This window comes from Ascaphus truei (genome assembly GCF_040206685.1).
Source record: "Ascaphus truei isolate aAscTru1 chromosome 3 unlocalized genomic scaffold, aAscTru1.hap1 SUPER_3_unloc_3, whole genome shotgun sequence".
In the NCBI taxonomy this organism is placed as follows: domain Eukaryota; kingdom Metazoa; phylum Chordata; class Amphibia; order Anura; family Ascaphidae; genus Ascaphus; species Ascaphus truei.
This window is the reverse complement of record NW_027453826.1, coordinates 806,460-831,176: the sequence shown is the minus strand read 5'-3', so window position 1 is coordinate 831,176 and position 24,717 is coordinate 806,460. Positions and strand designations below refer to the sequence as shown.

General features: G+C 41.2%; 1 long non-coding RNA gene across 1 annotated transcript in view; it reads left to right on the top strand.

The window, feature by feature from the left end:
• Window positions 1-24,717, top strand: part of LOC142473338 (uncharacterized) — a 46,362-nt gene that overhangs the window by 1,995 nt on the left and 19,650 nt on the right. Inside the window, exon 2 of the long non-coding RNA XR_012790046.1 lies at window positions 5,014-5,149. This is a non-coding gene — a long non-coding RNA (uncharacterized LOC142473338). The remainder of the gene's footprint in view (window positions 1-5,013; window positions 5,150-24,717) is intronic.

Sequence of the window (24,717 nt, the reverse complement as noted above, 5' to 3'; positions counted from 1 at the left end):
ACAGTAACCCTGTCCCTCTGACCCCCGAGTATCCCCCCGCACAGTAACCCTGTCCCTCTGACCCCCGAGTATCCCCCCGCACAGTAACCCTGTCCCACTGACCCCCGAGTATCCTCCCGCACAGTAACCCTGTCCCACTGACCCCCGAGTATCCCCCCGCACAATAACCCTGTCCCTCTGACCCCGGGTATCCTCCCGCTCAGTAACCCTGTCCCACTGACCCCCGGGTATCCTCCCGCACAGTAACCCTGTCCCACTGACCCCAAGTATCCTCCCGCACAGTAACCCTGTCCCACTGACCCCCGGGTATCCTCCCGCACAGTAACCCTGTCCCACTGACCCCGAGTATCCTCCCGCACAGTAACCCTGTCCCACTGACCCCCGGGTATCCTCCCGCACAGTAACCCTGTCCCACTGACCCCGAGTATCCCCCCGCACAGTAACCCTGTCCCACTGACCCCCCGAGTATCCTCCCGCACAGTAACCCTGTCCCACTGACCCCCGAGTATCCTCCCGCACAGTAACCCTGTCCCACTGACCCCCGAGTATCCTCCCGCACAGTAACCCTGTCCCACTCACCCCCGAGTATCCTCCCGCACAGTAACCCTGTCCCACTGACCCCGGGTATCCCCCCGCACAGGTAACCCTGTCCCACTGACCCCGGGTATCCCCCCGCACAGTAACCCTGTCCCACTGACCCCCGAGTATCCTCCCGCACAGTAACCCTGTCCCACTGACCCCGGGTATCCTCCCGCAGAGTAACCCTGTCCCTCTGACCCCCGAGTATCCTCCCGTACAGTAACCCTGTCCCACTGACCCCCGAGTATCCTCCCGCACAGTAACCCTGTCCCACTGACCCCCGAGTATCCTCCCGCACAGTAACCCTGTCCCACTGACCCCCGAGTATCCTCCCGCACAGTAACCCTGTCCCACTGACCCCCGAGTATCCTCCTGCACAGTAACCCTGTCCCACTGACCCCCGAGTATCCTCCCGCACAGTAACCCTGTCCCACTGACCCCCGAGTATCCTCCCGCACAGTAACCCTGTCCAACTGACCCCGAGTATCCTCACGCACAGTAACCCTGTCCCACTGACCCCCGAGTATCCTCCCGCACAGTAACCCTGTCCCACTGACCCCCGAGTATCCTCCCGCACAGTAACCCTGTCCCACTGACCCCCGAGTATCCTCCCGCACAGTAACCCTGTCCCACTGACCCCCGGGTATCCTCCCGCACAGTAACCCTGTCCCACTGACCCCCGGGTATCCTCCCGCACAGTAACCCTGTCCCACTGACCCCCGGGTATCCTCCCGCACAGTAACCCTGTCCCACTGACCCCCGAGTATCCTCCCGCACAGTAACCCTGTCCCACTGACCCCCCGAGTATCCTCCCGCACAGTAACCCTGTCCCACTGACCCCCGAGTATCCTCCCGCACAGTAACCCTGTCCCACTGACCCCCGAGTATCCTCCCGCACAGTAACCCTGTCCCACTGACCCCCGAGTATCCTCCCGCACAGTAACCCTATCCCACTGACCCCCGAGTATCCTCCCGCACAGTAACCCTGTCCCACTGACCCCGAGTATCCTCCCGCACAGTAACCCTGTCCCACTGACCCCCGACTATCCTCCCGCACAGTAACCCTGTCCCACTGACCCCCGACTATCCTCCCGCACAGTAACCCTGTCCCACTGACCCCCGGGTATCCTCCCGCACAGTAACCCTGTCCCACTGACCCCCGGGTATCCTCCCGCACAGTAACCCTGTCCCACTGACCCCCGGGTATCCTCCCGCACAGTAACCCTGTCCCACTGACCCCCGAGTATCCTCCCGCACAGTAACCCTGTCCCACTGACCCCAGAGTATCCTCCCGCACAGTAACCCTGTCCCACTGACCCCCGGGTATCCTCCCGCACACTAACCCTGTCCCTCTGACCCCCGAGTATCCTCCCGCACAGTAACCCTGTCCCACTGACCCCCGGGTATCCTCCCGCACAGTAACCCTGTCCCACTGACCCCCGGGTATCCTCCCGCACAGTAACCTTGTCCCACTGACCCCCGAGTATCCTCCCGCACAGTAACCCTGTCCCACTGACCCCCGGGTATCCTCCCGCACAGTAACCCTGTCCCACTGACCCCCGAGTATCCTCCCGCACAGTAACCCTGTCCCACTGACCCCCGAGTATCCTCCCGCACAGTAACCCTGTCCCACTGACCCCCGGGTATCCTCCCGCACAGTAACCCTGTCCCACTGACCCTGGGTATCCTCCCGCACAGTAACCCTGTCCCACTGACCCCCGAGTATCCTCCCGCACAGTAACCCTGTCCCATTGACCCCCGAGTATCCTCCCGCACAGTAACCCTGTCCCACTGACCCCGAGTATCCTCCCGCACAGTAACCCTGTCCCACTGACCCCGAGTATCCTCCCGCACAGTAACCCTGTCCCACTGACCCCCGAGTATCCTCCCGCACAGTAACCCTGTCCCACTGACCCCCGAGTATCCTCCCGCACAGTAACCCTGTCCCTCTGACCCCCGAGTATCCTCCCGCACAGTAACCCTGTCCCACTGACCCCCGAGTATCCTCCCGCACAGTAACCCTGTCCCTCTGACCCCCGAGTATCCTCCCGCACAGTAACCCTGTCCCACTGACCCCCGAGTATCCTCCCGCACATCTCATACTCGCCCAACTACCCTCACTCCCAGTTAACCCCACCCCTTCTCACACTCACCCAGCCACGCCCCAATCCCAACCAGGTAACCTCTCACACTCACCCAGCCATGTTCTCTCCCTCCCAGGTAACCCCACCCCCTCTCACACTCACCCTGCCGTGTCCGATCCTTCCCTTGTAACCCTGTCCCCATCTAACACTCACCCAGCCGCTCCAGTGTAACCTCATCCTCCATCACACACCCAGACATGCCCAATTCCTCCCAGGTAACCCCACCCCCTTTTATACTCACCTAGCCATGCCAAATCTCCCACAGGTAACACTCCCCCCCCCCCCCATTTCACACTCACCCCCCCCCCCATTTCACACTCACCCCCCCCCCATTTCACACTCACCCCCCCCCCCATTTCACACTCACCCCCCCCCCCCATTTCACACTCACCCAGCCACAACCAATCCCTCTCAGGTACTCTCACCCCCCTCCCTCCCCAGGTTCTCTCACCCCCCCTCCCTCTCTCCCCAGGTTCTCTCACCCCCCCTCCCGCTCACCCCCCTCCCTCTCACCCCCCTCCCTCTCACCCCCCTCCCTCTCACCCCCCTCCCTCTCTCCCAACCCCCCCCCTCTCCCAACCCCCCCCCTCTCCCAACCCCCTCCCTCTCCCAACCCCCCCCCCTCTCCCAACCCCCCCCCCTCTCCCAACCCCCCCCCTCTCCCAACCCCCCCCCTCTCCCAACCCCCCCCCTCTCCCAACCCCCCCTCTCCCAACCCCCCCTCTCCCAACCCCCCCCTCTCTCCCAACCCCCCCCTCTCTCCCAACCCCCCCTCTCTCCCAACCCCCCCCTCTCTCCCAACCCTCCCCTCTCTCCCAACCCTCCCCTCTCTCCCAACCCTCCCCCCTCCCACCCACCCCTCTCCCAACCCCCCCCCTCCCACCCCCCCCCCTCTCCCAACCCCCCCCCCCCTCTCCCAACCCCCCCCCCCCTCTCCCAACCCCCCCCCTCTCCCAACCCCCCCCCCTCCCAACCCCCCCCCCCTCCCAACCCCCCCTCTCCCAACCCCCCCCTCTCCCAACCCCCCCCCTCTCCCAACCCCCCCCCTCTCCCAACCCCCCCCCCTCTCCCAACCCCCCCCTCTCTCTCTCTCCCAACCCCCCTCCCTCTCTCCCAACTCCCCCCCCCCTCTCTCCCAACTCCCCCCCCCCTCTCTCCCAACTCCCCCCCCCCTCTCTCCCAACTCCCCCCCTCTCTCTACCCAGGTACTCTCACCCCCCCTCCTTCTCTCCCCAGGTACTCACCCCTCTCCCTCTCTCCCCAGGCACTGTCACCCCCCCTCCCCAGGCACTCCCACCCCCCTCCCTCTCTCCCCAGTTACTCCCCACCCCCCTCCCTCTCTCCCACCCCCCTCCCTCTCTCCCCAGTTACTCCCACCCCCCTCCCTCTCTCCCCAGTTACTCCCACCCCCCTCCCTCTCTCCCAGTTACTCCAACCCCCCTCCCTCTCTCCCCAGTTACTCCCACCCCCCTCCCTCTCTCCCCAGTTACTCCCACCCCCCTCCCTCTCTCCCCAGTTACTCCCACCCCCCCTCCCTCTCTCCCCAGTTACTTCCCACCCCCCTCCCTCTCTCCCCAGTTACTCCCACCCCCCTCCCTCTCTCCCCAGTTACTCCCACCCCCCTCCCTCTCTCCCACCCCCCTCCCCAGTTACTCCCACCCCCCTCCCTCTCTCCCCAGTTACTCCCACCCCCCTCCTTCTCTCCCCAGTTACTCCCACCCCCTCCCTCTCTCCCCAGTTACTCCCAACCCCCCTCCCTCTCTCCCCAGTTACTCCCACCCCCCTCCCTCTCTCCCCAGTTACTCCCCACCCCCCTCCCTCTCTCCCCAGTTACTCCCACCCCCCTCCCTCTCTCCCCAGTTACTCCCACCCCCCTCCCTCTCTCCCCAGTTACTCCCACCCCCCCTCCCTCTCTCCCCAGTTTACTCCCACCCCCCTCCCTCTCTCCCCAGTTACTCCCACCCCCCTCCCTCTCTCCCAGTTACTCCCACCCCCCTCCCTCTCTCCCACCCCCCTCCCCAGTTACTCCCACCCCCCTCCCTCTCTCCCCAGTTACTCCCACCCCCCTCCTTCTCTCCCCAGTTACTCACCCCCTCCCTCTCTCCCCAGTTACTCCCACCCCCCTCCCTCTCTCCCCAGTTACTCCCACCCCCCCTCCCTCTCTCCCCAGTTACTCCCACCCCCCCCTCCCTCTCTCCACAGGTACTCCCACCCCCCTCCTCTCTCCACAGGTACTCCCACCCCCCTCCCTCTCTCACAGGTACTCTCACCCCCCTCCCTCTCTCCACAGGTACTCTCACACCTCTCACATGGTTGGTGAGAAGCTGCTGCTGGTTGGTGGGATTTGGATTCACTGCCGTTCAGTACCTGGAGTAACTGTTATAGATCTGACCACAGGACATACTGCTGAGTATCAGATAAATACTGTGGAGTAACAATATATACACACAATGTAACCCATTATCATATATACACACTGAATAATGTAGCATACACACCAAGTAATGCATTATTACTTTATTGTGGTGGAGCGGTCCTGTAGGTGATGTCAGTTAGGAGGCCTCAAGATGCATATTTTACCCTGTACCAAACCCTTTGGGGGTTTATTTCTCCATAATCACAACAAAACTTTGGGCACACTGTCCCTTTAAGACAAAACCCAAAGCATAAAAATGATCTTTTTCCACATTAGTGAGGCAAACCAGCGCGCTTTAGCTCTGACCAACCAACTGTGCAGCCAGGCTATTTCCAGCTGTAAAAATAACATTACCTGAGTCTCTGGTACGGGTCCCAGCTGTCTCCAGGCACTCCTTGGGTTTTGTGCCCCCTGCTATTCCCAGGTAATTCCCTCCTGGAACAAGAAGCCTGGGTCCCTGCAGGGGGCAGGCTGCAGGCTTGGTCGGTTCTGGGTGTGAATCCCAGCAGGGTCACATGCAATCCTCAGTGATCCTCTCTTGCTGCAGCAGGAACCTCTGACTGACAGGGACTTCCTGCTCAATCAGAATTTTATTTTAAACACCCTATCAGGTCTGACAGCTAGGGTGTGGTCTCCTTATCATTGCAGAAGGAGTGAGTTAAACTCCTTCACTCCCTCGCAGGTCAATAACTCCTGCAACATCTATACATCAGTACTATAATCTATACACACTGAGTAATACACCATTACTATAATCTGTAGATACTGTGAGTAATACACCATTACTATAATCTATACATACTGTGAGTAATACACCATTACTATAATCTGTAGATACTGTGAGTAATACACCATTACTATAATCTATACATACTGTGAGTAATACCAGTACACCATTACTATAATCTATACATACTGTGAGTAATACACCATTACTATAATCTATACATACTGTGAGTAATACACCATTGCTGTAATCTATTTATACTGTGAGTAATACACCATTACTATAATCTATACATACTGTGAGTAATACACCATTACTATAATCTATACATACTGTGAGTAATACACCATTACTATAATCTATACATACTGTGAGTAAAACACCATTACTATAATCTATACATACTGTGAGTAATACACCATTACTATAATCTATACATACTGTGAGTAATACACCATTACTATAATCTATACATAATGTGAGTAATACACCATTACTATAATCTATACATACTGTGAGTAAAACACCATTACTATAATCTATACATACTGTGAGTAATACACCATTACTATAATCTATACATGCGGTGAGTAATGCACCATTACTATAATCTATACATACTGTGAGTAATACACCATTACTATAATCTATACATACTGTGAGTAATACACCATTACTATAATCTATACATGCGGTGAGTAATACACCATTACCATAATCTATACATACTGTGAGTAATACACCATTACTATAATCTATACATGCTGTGAGTAATGCACCATTACTATAATCTATACATGCGGTGAGTAATATACCATTACTATAATCTATACATGCGGTGAGTAATACACCATTACTATAATCTATACATACTGTGAGTAATGCACCATTACTATAATCTATACATACTGTGAGTAATACACCATTACTATAATCTATACATGCGGTGAGTAATACACCATTACTATAATCTATACATACTGTGAGTATGCACCATTACTATAATCTATACATACTGTGAGTAATACACCATTACTATAATCTATACATACTGTGAGTAATACACCATTACTATAATCTATACATACTGTGAGTAATACACCATTACTATAATCTATACATGCGGTGAGTAATACACCATTACTATAATCTATACATACTGTGAGTAATGCACCATTACTATAATCTATACATGCTGTGAGTAATACACCATTACTATAATCTATACATACTGTGAGTAATACACCATTACTATAATCTATACATGCGGTGAGTAATACACCATTACTATAATCTATACACACTGTGAGTAATACACCATTACTATAATCTATACATGCTGTGAGTAATACACCATTACTATAATCTATACATACTGTGAGTAATACACCATTACTCTAATCTATACATACTGTGAGTAATATACCATTACTATAATCTATACATGCGGTGAGTAATACACCATTACTATAATCTATACATACTGTGAGTAATACACCATTACTATTATCTATACATTCTGTGAGTAATATACCATTACTATAATCTATTTATACTGGGAGTAATACACCATTACTATAATCTATACATGCGGTGAGTAATACACCATTACTATAATCTATACATACTGTGAGTAATACACCATTACTATAATCTATACATACTGTGAGTAATACACCATTACTATAATCTATACATGCGGTGAGTAATACACCATTAGTATAATCTATACATACTGTGAGTAATACACCATTACTATAACTATAGATACTGTGAGTAATACACCATTACTATAGTCTATACATACTGTGAGTAATACACCATTACTGTAATCTATTTATACTGTGAGTAATACACCATTACTATAATCTATACATGCGGTGAGTAATACACCATTACTATAATCTATACATACTGTGAGTAATACACCATTACTATAATCTATACATGCGGTGAGTAAATACACCATTACTATAATCTATACATGCGGTGAGTAATACACCATTACCATAATCTATACATACTGTGAGTAATACACCATTACTATAATCTATACATACTGTGAGTAATACACCATTACTATAATCTATACATACTGTGAGTAATACACCATTACTATAATCTATACACACTGTGAGTAATACACCATTACTATAATCTATACACACTGTGGAGTAATACACCATTACTATAATCTATACACACTGTGAGTAATGCACCATTACTGTAATCTATTTATACTGTGAGTAATACACCATTACTATAATCTATACATACTGGGAGTAATGCAACCATTACTATAATCTATACATACTGTGAGTAATACACCATTACTATAATCTATACATACTGTGAGTAATACACCATTACTATAATCTATACATACTGTGAGTAATACACCATTACTATAATCTATACATACTGTGAGTAATACACCATTACTATAATCTATACATGCGGGGAGTGATACACCATTACTATAATCTATACATACTGTGAGTAAAACACCATTTACTATTATCTATACATGCTGTGAGTAATATACCATTACTATAATCTATACATACTGTGAGTAATACACCATTACTATAATCTATACATACTGTGAGTAATACACCATTACTATAATCTATACATACTGTGAGTAATACACCATTACTATAATCTGTACATACTGTGAGTGATACACCATTACTATAATCTATACATACTGTGAGTAATACACCATTACTATAATCTATACATACTGTGAGTAATACACCATTACTATAATCTATACATACTGTGAGTAATACACCATTACTATAATCTATACATGCGGTGAGTAATACACCATTACTATAATCTATACATGCGGTGAGTAATACACCATTACTATAATCTATACATACTGTGAGTAATGCACCATTACTATAATCTATACATACTGTGAGTAATACACCATTACTATAATCTATACATGCGGTGAGTAATACACCATTACTATTATCTATACATACTGTGAGTAATGCACCATTACTATAATCTATACATACTGTAAGTAATACACCATTACTATAATCTATACATGCTGTGAGTAATACACCATTACTATAATCTATACATGCTGTGAGTAATACACCATTACTATAATCTATACATACTGTGAGTAATACACCATTACTATAATCTATACATGCTGTGAGTAATACACCATTACTATAATCTATACATGCTGTGAGTAATACACCATTACTATAATCTATACATGCTGTGAGTAATACAACCATTACTATAATCTATACATGCTGGGAGTAATATACCATTACTATAATCTATACATGCGGGGAGTAATATACCATTACTATAATCTATACATGCGGGGAGTAATATACCATTACTATAATATACATACTGTGAGTAATACACCATTACTATAATCTATACATACTGTGAGTAATACACCATTACTATAATCTATACATGCGGGGAGTAATATACCATTACTATAATCTATAACATGCGGTGAGTAATACACCATTACTATAATCTATACATACTGTGAGTAATACACCATTACTATAATCTATACATGCGGTGAGTAATACACCATTACTATAATCTATACATGCGGTGAGTAATACACCATTACTATAATCTATACATACTGTGAGTAATGCACCATTACTATAATCTATACATACTGTGAGTAATACACCATTACTATAATCTATACATGCGGTGAGTAATACACCATTACTATTATCTATACATACTGTGAGTAATGCACCATTACTATAATCTATACATACTGTAAGTAATACACCATTACTATAATCTATACATGCTGTGAGTAATACACCATTACTATAATCTATACATGCTGTGAGTAATACACCATTACTATAATCTATACATACTGTGAGTAATACACCATTACTATAATCTATACATGCTGTGAGTAATACACCATTACTATAATCTATACATGCTGTGAGTAATACACCATTACTATAATCTATACATGCTGTGAGTAATACACCATTACTATAATCTATACATGCTGGGAGTAATATACCATTACTATAATCTATACATGCGGGGAGTAATATACCATTACTATAATCTATACATGCGGGGAGTAATATACCATTACTATAATCTATACATACTGTGAGTAATACACCATTACTATAATCTATACATACTGTGAGTAATACACCATTACTATAATCTATACATGCGGGGAGTAATATACCATTACTATAATCTATACATGCGGTGAGTAATACACCATTACTATAATCTATACATACTGTGAGTAATACACCATTACTATAATCTATACATACTGTGAGTAATTACACCATTACTATAATCTATACACACTGTGAGTAATACACCATTACTATAATCTATACATACTGTGAGTAATACACCATTACTATAATCTATACATGAGATGAGTAATACACCATTACTATAATCTATACATACTGTGAGTAATACACCATTACTATAATCTATACATACTGTGAGTAATGCACCATTACTATAATCTATACATACTGTGAGTAATACACCATTACTATAATCTATACATACTGTGAGTAATACACCATTGCTGTAATCTATTTATACTGTGAGTAATACACCATTACTATAATCTATACATACTGTGAGTAATACACCATTACTATAATCTATACATACTGTGAGTAATACACCATTACTATAATCTATACATACTGTGAGTAAAACACCATTACTATAATCTATACATACTGTGAGTAATACACCATTACTATAATCTATACATACTGTGAGTAATACACCATTACTATAATCTATACATAATGTGAGTAATACACCATTACTATAATCTATACATACTGTGAGTAAAACACCATTACTATAATCTATACATACTGTGAGTAATACACCATTACTATAATCTATACATGCGGTGAGTAATGCACCATTACTATAATCTATACATACTGTGAGTAATACACCATTACTATAATCTATACATACTGTGAGTAATACACCATTACTATAATCTATACATGCGGTGAGTAATACACCATTACCATAATCTATACATACTGTGAGTAATACACCATTACTATAATCTATACATGCTGTGAGTAATGCACCATTACTATAATCTATACATGCGGTGAGTAATATACCATTACTATAATCTATACATGCGGTGAGTAATACACCATTACTATAATCTATACATACTGTGAGTAATGCACCATTACTATAATCTATACATACTGTGAGTAATACACCATTACTATAATCTATACATGCGGTGAGTAATACACCATTACTATAATCTATACATACTGTGAGTAATGCACCATTACTATAATCTATACATACTGTGAGTAATACACCATTACTATAATCTATACATACTGTGAGTAATACACCATTACTATAATCTATACATACTGTGAGTAATACACCATTACTATAATCTATACATGCGGTGAGTAATACACCATTACTATAATCTATACATACTGTGAGTAATGCACCATTACTATAATCTATACATGCTGTGAGTAATACACCATTACTATAATCTATACATACTGTGAGTAATACACCATTACTATAATCTATACATGCGGTGAGTAATACACCATTACTATAATCTATACACACTGTGAGTAATACACCATTACTATAATCTATACATGCTGTGAGTAATACACCATTACTATAATCTATACATACTGTGAGTAATACACCATTACTCTAATCTATACATACTGTGAGTAATATACCATTACTATAATCTATACATGCGGTGAGTAATACACCATTACTATAATCTATACATACTGTGAGTAATACACCATTACTATTATCTATACATGCTGTGAGTAATATACCATTACTATAATCTATTTATACTGGGAGTAATACACCATTACTATAATCTATACATGCGGTGAGTAATACACCATTACTATAATCTATACATACTGTGAGTAATACACCATTACTATAATCTATACATACTGTGAGTAATACACCATTACTATAATCTATACATGCGGTGAGTAATACACCATTAGTATAATCTATACATACTGTGAGTAATACACCATTACTATAATCTATAGATACTGTGAGTAATACACCATTACTATAGTCTATACATACTGTGAGTAATACACCATTACTGTAATCTATTTATACTGTGAGTAATACACCATTACTATAATCTATACATGCGGTGAGTAATACACCATTACTATAATCTATACATACTGTGAGTAATACCACCATTACTATAATCTATACATGCGGTGAGTAATACACCAATACTATAATCTATACATGCGGTGAGTAATACACCATTACCATAAATCTATACATACTGTGAGTAATACACCATTACTATAATCTATACATACTGTGAGTAATACACCATTACTATAATCTATACATACTGTGAGTAATACACCATTACTATAATCTATACACACTGTGAGTAATACACCATTACTATAATCTATACACACTGTGAGTAATACACCATTACTATAATCTATACACACTGTGAGTAATGCACCATTACTGTAATCTATTTATACTGTGAGTAATACACCATTACTATAATCTATACATACTGGGAGTAATGCACCATTACTATAATCTATACAATACTGTGAGTAATACACCATTACTATAATCTATACATACTGGTAATACACCATTACTATAATCTATACATACTGTGAGTAATACACCATTACTATAATCTATACATACTGTGAGTAATACACCATTACTATAATCTATACATGCGGGGAGTGATACACCATTACTATAATCTATACATACTGTGAGTAAAACACCATTACTATTATCTATACATGCTGTGAGTAATATACCATTACTATAATCTATACATACTGTGAGTAATACACCATTACTATAATCTATACATACTGTGAGTAATACACCATTACTATAATCTATACATACTGTGAGTAATACACCATTACTATAATCTGTACATACTGTGAGTGATACACCATTACTATAATCTATACATACTGTGAGTAATACACCATTACTATAATCTATACATACTGTGAGTAATACACCATTACTATAATCTATACATACTGTGAGTAATACACCATTACTATAATCTATACATGCGGTGAGTAATACACCATTACTATAATCTATACATGCGGTGAGTAATACACCATTACTATAATCTATACATACTGTGAGTAATGCACCATTACTATAATCTATACATACTGTGAGTAATACACCATTACTATAATCTATACATGCGGTGAGTAATACACCATTACTATTATCTATACATACTGTGAGTAATGCACCATTACTATAATCTATACATACTGTAAGTAATACACCATTACTATAATCTATACATGCTGTGAGTAATACACCATTACTATAATCTATACATGCTGTGAGTAATACACCATTACTATAATCTATACATACTGTGAGTAATACACCATTACTATAATCTATACATGCTGTGAGTAATACACCATTACTATAATCTATACATGCTGTGAGTAATACACCATTACTATAATCTATACATGCTGTGAGTAATACACCATTACTATAATCTATACATGCTGGGAGTAATATACCATTACTATAATCTATACATGCGGGGAGTAATATACCATTACTATAATCTATACATGCGGGGAGTAATATACCATTACTATAATCTATACATACTGTGAGTAATACACCATTACTATAATCTATACATACTGTGAGTAATACACCATTACTATAATCTATACATGCGGGGAGTAATATACCATTACTATAATCTATACATGCGGTGAGTAATACACCATTACTATAATCTATACATACTGTGAGTAATACACCATTACTATAATCTATACATACTGTGAGTAATACACCATTACTATAATCTATACATGCTGTGAGTAATACACCATTACTATAATCTGTAGATACTGTGAGTAATACACCATTACTATAATCTATACATGCTGTGAGTTATGCACCATTACTATAATCTATACATGCGGTGAGTAATACAGCATTACTATAATCTATACATACTGTGAGTAATGCACCATTACTATTATCTATACATACTGTGAGTAATACACCATTACTATAATCTATACATGCTGTGAGTAATACACCATTACTATAATCTATACATGCTGTGAGTAATACACCATTACTATAATCTATACATACTGTGAGTAATATACCATTACTATAATCTAAACATACTGTGAGTAATACACCATTACTATAATCTATACATACTGTGAGTAATATACCATTACTATAATCTATACATACTGTGAGTAATATACCATTACTATAATCTATACATACTGTGAGTAATATACCATTACTATAATCTATACATACTGTGAGTAATACACCATTACTATAATCTATACATGCTGTGAGTAATACACCATTACTATAATCTATACATACTGTGAGTAATACACCATTACTATAATCTATACATGCTGTGAGTAATACACCATTACTATAATCTACTAGCTGAGAGACCCGGCGTTGCCCGGGATGTAAATGCGTAATAGGTAGTATTATTTATAAATCGTGGAACAATAGGTGACTGTTTGTTGTAAAGGTTGGATAATAATATTGAAAAGAAAGATGGAAGAAAATGTAATACGATGTTGTATAAAAATGGTTTATTGTAACCACACCACAGTACAATGTATATTTTGGTGGCATAAGTGATGTAAAAATCTGAGTCGTGTGTCCTGCTAGGGTGTGAGGCGGCGGGTGGCGCGTGGGTTGTGAGTGCTGTGTGCGAGTGGGGGTCCTGCTAGGGTGTGAGGCGGCGGGTGGCGCGTGGGTTGTGAGTGCTGTCTGTGAGTGGGGGTCCTGCTAGGGTGTGAGGCGGTGGGTCAGTGATGTCGGTGCGTAGGGGCGGGAGGCAGCAGGTGTGTGTGGCGGCAGGTATGTGTCGAGTGTGGCGGGTGTCTGTTGAGTGCGTGCAGCGGCTGTGAGGCGGTGGGTGAAAGGCAGAGGCGGCCGGAGTAAGGGCGGGTGAAAGGCAGAGGCGGGGGTGGGGAGGCGGTAAGGCGGGCATGAAGGCGAAGGGCGGCGGGAAGGGGAGGAGGGGGTGGAGGAGGGGGGCAAGGGGTGGAGGAGGGGGGCAAGGGGTGGAGGAGGGGGGAAGGGTTAGAGGAGGGGGGAAGGGTTAGAGGAGGGGGGAAGGGTTAGAGGAGGGAGGGGAAGGGGGGTTAGAGGAGGGGGGGAAGGGTTAGAGGAGGGGGTGGAAGTGTGGGAGGGGGTGGGAGGGGAAAGGGGAAAAAGAGGTGATGGGGGGGGAAGAGGAGCGGAGGGGGGGGTGGAAAGGGGAGCGGAGGGGGGTGAAGGGGAGCGGAGGGGGGGAAGGGGAGCGGAGGGGGGGAAGGGGAGGGGGGAAGGGGAGCGGGGGGGGAAGGGGAGCAGGGGGGGAAGGGGCGGTGGGAAGGGGGGGGAGGCGGTGGGAAGGGGGGGAGGGAGGCGGTGGGAAGGGGGGGGGGAGGCGGTGGGAAGGGGGGGGGGAGGCGGTGGGAAGGGGGGGTGGGAGGCGGTGGGAAGGGGGGGGAGGCGGTGGGAAGGGGGGCTGGGAGGCGGTGGGAAGGGGGGGAAGGCGGTGGGAAGGGCGGTGGGAAGGGGGGGGAGGCGGAGGGAAGGGGGGGAGGCGGTGGGAAGGGGGGGGAGGCAGTGGGAAGGGCGGGGGGGAGGCGGTGGGAAGGGGGGGGGGGAGGCGGTGGGAAGGGGGGGGGGAGGCGGTGGGAAGGGGGGGGAGGCGGTGGGAAGGGGGGGTGGAGGGGAGGTGAAGGGGGGGTGGAGGGGAGGTGAAGGTGGGGGGTGGAGGGGGGTGAAGGGGGGGAGTGGAAGGGAGGTGGGTGGAAGGGAGGTGAAGGGGGGGGTGGAAGGGAGGTGAAGGGGGGGGGTGGAGGGGAGGTGAAGGGGGGGTGGAGGGGAGGTGAAGGGGGGGTGGAGGGGGGGAGGTAAATGGGGAGGTGAAGGGGGGTGGAAGGGAGAAGTGGAGTGAGGGGAGGTGAAAGGGGGTGAGGGGGGGTGAGGGGAGGTGAAGGCCGCTCACTCACCCGTCCGGCAGGTCCCACGTGGATCTGAGGCGGGAGGCAGCGTGTTGTGGCCGCTCTCCCGCTGTGTCCCGGGCGCTCGCTCGCCCGCTGACTGTAGCGGCGCCGGGGGGGGGGGGTATCGGGGAGACACTGACACTGGAGGGGAGGGGGGGGGTGGAGGGGAGGTGAAGGGGGGGTGGAGGGGAGGTGAAGGCCGCTCACTCACCCATCCGGCAGGTCCCACGTGGATCTGAGGCGGGAGGCAGCGTGTTGTGGCCGCTCCCCCGCTGTGTCCCGGGCGCCGCCATCTTGGGGACTCGGCGCCGCGAGGCAGCCTGCCTGGCCACTGGCTGTTCCCCCGCCGGGGAGGGGTGAGTTGTAGCGTCGGGGAGTGGGGGGCATGTATATGTGTGTGGGGGGGAGAGGTGGGAGATATAGAGGGGGGGTCTCGCACGGCCGCTGACAGTGGGTGGGGGGGGGGGGCGCTGAAGGGGTAATAATAGTGTGTGTGTCCCGCTGACTGTAGCGGCGCCGGGGGAGGGGGGGGTCGGGGTGAAAGCGCGGGAGACACGGGGAGAGGAGGAGGTGCGCGCGGGTGCTGCTAACACTGTGAGCCCCGCTAATGTATGTAACAGTGTGTGTGTGTGTGTGTGTCACTGTGTGTGTGTGTCACTGTGTGTGTGTGTCCCTGTGTGTGTGTGTGTGTGTCCCTGTGTGTGTCCCTGTGTGTGTCCCTGTGTGTGTGTGTGTCCCTGTGTGTGTGTGTGTGTCCCTGTGTGTCCTTTGGCCCGTCACTCCGCCTCAGGCCAATGAGAGGTGTGCGGGGGCGGGCCAAGGGACCAATGAGATTTCCCCTAGGGACACCGGACATCCAGGCATGCATGCAGGCAGGCAGGCAAACATACAGTGCTTTCACTAATATAGTATAAGATACATACTGTGAGTAATACACCATTACTATAATCTATACATGCGGTGAGTAATGCACCATTACTATAATCTATACATGCGGGGAGTAATATACCATTACTATAATCTATACATGCGGGGAGTAATATACCATTACTATAATCTGTACATACTGTGAGTAATACACCATTACTATAATCTATACATACTGTGAGTAATACACCATTACTATAATCTATACACACTGTGAGTAATATACCATTACTATAATCTATACATGCGGTGAGTAATACACCATTACTATAATCTATACATACTGTGAGTAATAAACCATTACTATAATCTATACATACTGTGAGTAATACACCATTACTATAATCTATACATACTGTGAGTAATGCACCATTACTATAATCTATACATGCGGTGAGTAATACACCATTACTATAATCTATACATACTGTGAGTAATACACCATTTCTATAATCTATACATGCTGTGAGTAATACACCATTACTATAATCTATACATACTGTGAGTAATACACCATTACTATAATCTATACATGCAGTGAGAAATACACCATTACTATAATCTATACAAACTGTGAGTAATACACCATTACTATAATCTATACATGCGGGGAGTAATATACCATTACTATAATCTATACATACTGTGAGTAATACACCATTACTATAATCTATACATGCGGGGAGTAATATACCATTACTATAATCTATACACACTGTGAGTAATGCACCATTACTATAATCTATACATACTGTGAGTAATACACCATTACTATAATCTATACATGCAGTGAGTAATACACCATTACTATAATCTATACATGCGGGGAGTAATATACCATTACTATAATCTATACATACTGTGAGTAATACACCATTACTATAATCTATACATGCGGGGAGTAATATACCATTACTATAATCTATACACACTGTGAGTAATGCACCATTACTATAATCTATACATACTGTGAGTAATACACCATTACTATAATCTATACATGCAGTGAGTAATACACCATTACTATAATCTATACATACTGTGAGTAATACACCATTACTATAATCTATACATGCGGGGAGTAATATACCATTACTATAATCTATACATGCGGTGAGTAATACACCATTACTATAATCTATACATACTGTGAGTAATACACCATTACTATAATCTATAAATACTGTGAGTAATACACCATTACTATAATCTATACATACTGTGAGTAATACACCATTACTATAATCTATAAATACTGTGAGTAATACACCATTACTATAATCTATACATACTGTGAGTAATACACCATTACTATAATCTATACATACTGTGAGTAATACACCATTACTATAATCTATTCATGCGGTGAGTAATACACCATTACCATAATCTATACATACTGTGAGTAATATACCATTACTATAATCTATACATGCGGGGAGTAATATACCATTACTATAATCTATACATGCTGTGAGTAATACAGCATTACTATAATCTATACATACTGTGAGTAATATACCATGACTATAATCTATACATGCGGGGAGTAATATACCATTACTATAATCTATACATGCTGTGAGTAATACAGCATTACTATAATCTATACATACTGTGAGTAATACACCATTACTATAATCTATACATACTGTGAGTAATACACCATTACTATAATCTATACACACTGTGAGTAATATACCATTACTATAATCTATACATGCGGGGAGTAATATACCATTACTATAATCTATACATGCTGTGAGTAATACACCATTACTATAATCTATACATGCTGTGAGTAATACACCATTACTATAATCTATACATGCGGGGAGTAATATACCATTACTATAATCTATACATACTGTGAGTAATACACCATTATTATAATCTATACATGCGGTGAGTAATACACCATTACTATAATCTATACATACTGTCAGTAATACACCATTACTATAATCTATAAATACTGTGAGTAATACACCATTACTATAATCTATACATACTGTGAGTAATACACCATTACTATAATCTATACATACTGTGAGTAATGCACCATTACTATAATCTATACATACTGTGAGTAATACACCATTACTATAATCTATACATACTGTGAGTAATGCACCATTACTATAATCTATACATACTGTGAGTAATACACCATTACTATAATCTATACATACTGTGAGTAATACACCATTACTATAATCTATACACACTGAGTAATACACCATTACTATAATCTATACATGCGGGGAGTAATATACCATTACTATAATCTATACATGCGGGGAGTAATATACCATTACTATAATCTATACATACTGTGAGTAATACACCATTACTATAATCTATACATACTGTGAGTAATACACCATTACTATAATCTATACATGCGGTGAGTAATACACCATTACTATAATCTATACATACTGTGAGTAATATACCATTACTATAATCTATACATGCGGGGAGTAATATACCATTACTATAATCTATACATGCTGTGAGTAATACAGCATTACTATAATCTATACATACTGTGAGTAATCCACCATTACTATAATCTATACATGCGGGGAGTAATATACCATTACTATAATCTATACATACTGTGAGTAATACACCATTACTATAATCTATACATACTGTGAGTAATACACCATTACTATAATCTATACATACTGTGAGTAATACACCATTACTATAATCTATACATACTGTGAGTAATACACCATTACTATAATCTATACATGCGGTGAGTAATACACCATTACTATAATCTATACATGCTGTGAGTAATACACCATTACTATAATCTATACATGCTGTGAGTAATACACCATTACTATAATCTATACATGCTGTGAGTAATACACCATTACTATAATCTATACATACTGTGAGTAATACACCATTACTATAATCTATACATACTGTGAGTAATACACCATTACTATAATCTATACATGCGGTGAGTAATACACCATTACTATAATCTATACATGCTGTGAGTAATACACCATTGCTATAATCTATACATACTGTGAGTAATACACCATTACTATAATCTATACATACTGTGAGTAATACACCATTACTATAATCTATACATGAGATGAGTAATACACCATTACTATAATCTATACATACTGTGAGTAATACACCATTACTATAATCTATACATACTGTGAGTAATGCACCATTACTATAATCTATACATACTGTGAGTAATACACCATTACTATAATCTATACATACTGTGAGTAATACACCATTACTATAATCTATACATGCGGGGAGTAATACACCATTACTATAATCTATACATACTGTGAGTAATACACCATTACTATAATCTATACATACTGTGAGTAATGCACCATTACTATAATCTATACATACTGTGAGTAATACACCATTACTATAATCTATACACACTGTGAGTAATATACCATTACTATAATCTATACATGCGGTGAGTAATACACCATTACTATAATCTATACACACTGTGAGTAATACACCATTACTATAATCTATACATACTGTGAGTAATGCACCATTACTATAATCTATAAATACTGTGAGTAATACACCATTACTATAATCTATACACACTGTGAGTAATACACCATTACTATAATCTATACATACTGTGAGTAATACACCATTACTATAATCTATACATGAGATGAGTAATACACCATTACTATAATCTATACATACTGTGAGTAATACACCATTACTATAATCTATACATACTGTGAGTAATGCACCATTACTATAATCTATACATACTGTGAGTAATACACCATTACTATAATCTATACATGCGGTGAGTAATGCACCATTACTATAATCTATACATGCGGGGAGTAATATACCATTACTATAATCTATACATGCGGTGAGTAATATACCATTACTATAATCTGTACATACTGTGAGTAATACACCATTACTATAATCTATACATACTGTGAGTAATACACCATTACTATAATCTATACACACTGTGAGTAATATACCATTACTATAATCTATACATGCGGTGAGTAATGCACCATTACTATAATCTATACATGCGGGGAGTAATATACCATTACTATAATCTATACATGCGGGGAGTAATATACCATTACTATAATCTGTACATACTGTGAGTAATACACCATTACTATAATCTATACATACTGTGAGTAATACACCATTACTATAATCTATACACACTGTGAGTAATATACCATTACTATAATCTATACATGCGGTGAGTAATACACCATTACTATAATCTATACATACTGTGAGTAATAAACCATTACTATAATCTATACATACTGTGAGTAATACACCATTACTATAATCTATACATACTGTGAGTAATGCACCATTACTATAATCTATACATGCGGTGAGTAATACACCATTACTATAATCTATACATACTGTGAGTAATACACCATTTCTATAATCTATACATGCTGTGAGTAATACACCATTACTATAATCTATACATACTGTGAGTAATACACCATTACTATAATCTATACATGCAGTGAGAAATACACCATTACTATAATCTATACAAACTGTGAGTAATACACCATTACTATAATCTATACATGCGGGGAGTAATATACCATTACTATAATCTATACATACTGTGAGTAATACACCATTACTATAATCTATACATGCGGGGAGTAATATACCATTACTATAATCTATACACACTGTGAGTAATGCACCATTACTATAATCTATACATACTGTGAGTAATACACCATTACTATAATCTATACATGCAGTGAGTAATACACCATTACTATAATCTATACATGCGGGGAGTAATATACCATTACTATAATCTATACATACTGTGAGTAATACACCATTACTATAATCTATACATGCGGGGAGTAATATACCATTACTATAATCTATACACACTGTGAGTAATGCACCATTACTATAATCTATACATACTGTGAGTAATACACCATTACTATAATCTATACATGCAGTGAGTAATACACCATTACTATAATCTATACATACTGTGAGTAATACACCATTACTATAATCTATACATGCGGGGAGTAATATACCATTACTATAATCTATACATGCGGTGAGTAATACACCATTACTATAATCTATACATACTGTGAGTAATACACCATTACTATAATCTATAAATACTGTGAGTAATACACCATTACTATAATCTATACATACTGTGAGTAATACACCATTACTATAATCTATAAATACTGTGAGTAATACACCATTACTATAATCTATACATACTGTGAGTAATACACCATTACTATAATCTATACATACTGTGAGTAATACACCATTACTATAATCTATTCATGCGGTGAGTAATACACCATTACTATAATCTATACATACTGTGAGTAATATACCATTACTATAATCTATACATGCGGGGAGTAATATACCATTACTATAATCTATACATGCTGTGAGTAATACAGCATTACTATAATCTATACATACTGTGAGTAATATACCATGACTATAATCTATACATGCGGGGAGTAATATACCATTACTATAATCTATACATGCTGTGAGTAATACAGCATTACTATAATCTATACATACTGTGAGTAATACACCATTACTATAATCTATACATACTGTGAGTAATACACCATTACTATAATCTATACACACTGTGAGTAATATACCATTACTATAATCTATACATGCGGGGAGTAATATACCATTACTATAATCTATACATGCTGTGAGTAATACACCATTACTATAATCTATACATGCTGTGAGTAATACACCATTACTATAATCTATACATGCGGGGAGTAATATACCATTACTATAATCTATACATACTGTGAGTAATACACCATTATTATAATCTATACATGCGGTGAGTAATACACCATTACTATAATCTATACATACTGTCAGTAATACACCATTACTATAATCTATAAATACTGTGAGTAATACACCATTACTATAATCTATACATACTGTGAGTAATACACCATTACTATAATCTATACATACTGTGAGTAATGCACCATTACTATAATCTATACATACTGTGAGTAATACACCATTACTATAATCTATACATACTGTGAGTAATGCACCATTACTATAATCTATACATACTGTGAGTAATACACCATTACTATAATCTATACATACTGTGAGTAATACACCATTACTATAATCTATACACACTGAGTAATACACCATTACTATAATCTATACATGCGGGGAGTAATATACCATTACTATAATCTATACATGCGGGGAGTAATATACCATTACTATAATCTATACATACTGTGAGTAATACACCATTACTATAATCTATACATACTGTGAGTAATACACCATTACTATAATCTATACATGCGGTGAGTAATACACCATTACTATAATCTATACATACTGTGAGTAATATACCATTACTATAATCTATACATGCGGGGAGTAATATACCATTACTATAATCTATACATGCTGTGAGTAATACAGCATTACTATAATCTATACATACTGTGAGTAATCCACCATTACTATAATCTATACATGCGGGGAGTAATATACCATTACTATAATCTATACATACTGTGAGTAATACACCATTACTATAATCTATACATACTGTGAGTAATACACCATTACTATAATCTATACATACTGTGAGTAATACACCATTACTATAATCTATACATACTGTGAGTAATACACCATTACTATAATCTATACATGCGGTGAGTAATACACCATTACTATAATCTATACATGCTGTGAGTAATACACCATTACTATAATCTATACATGCTGTGAGTAATACACCATTACTATAATCTATACACACTGTGAGTAATACACCATTACTATAATCTATACATACTGTGAGTAATACACCATTACTATAATCTATACATGAGATGAGTAATACACCATTACTATAATCTATACATACTGTGAGTAATACACCATTACTATAATCTATACATACTGTGAGTAATGCACCATTACTATAATCTATACATACTGTGAGTAATACACCATTACTATAATCTATACATACTGTGAGTAATACACCATTACTATAATCTATACATGCGGGGAGTAATACACCATTACTATAATCTATACATACTGTGAGTAATACACCATTACTATAATCTATACATACTGTGAGTAATGCACCATTACTATAATCTATACATACTGTGAGTAATACACCATTACTATAATCTATACACACTGTGAGTAATATACCATTACTATAATCTATACATGCGGTGAGTAATACACCATTACTATAATCTATACACACTGTGAGTAATACACCATTACTATAATCTATACATACTGTGAGTAATGCACCATTACTATAATCTATAAATACTGTGAGTAATACACCATTACTATAATCTATACACACTGTGAGTAATACACCATTACTATAATCTATACACACTGTGAGTAATACACCATTACTATAATCTATACATACTGTGAGTAATACACCATTACTATAATCTATACATACTGTGAGTAATGCACCATTACTATAATCTATACATACTGTGAGTAATACACCATTACTATAATCTATACATGCGGTGAGTAATGCACCATTACTATAATCTATACATGCGGGGAGTAATATACCATTACTATAATCTATACATGCGGTGAGTAATATACCATTACTATAATCTGTACATACTGTGAGTAATACAC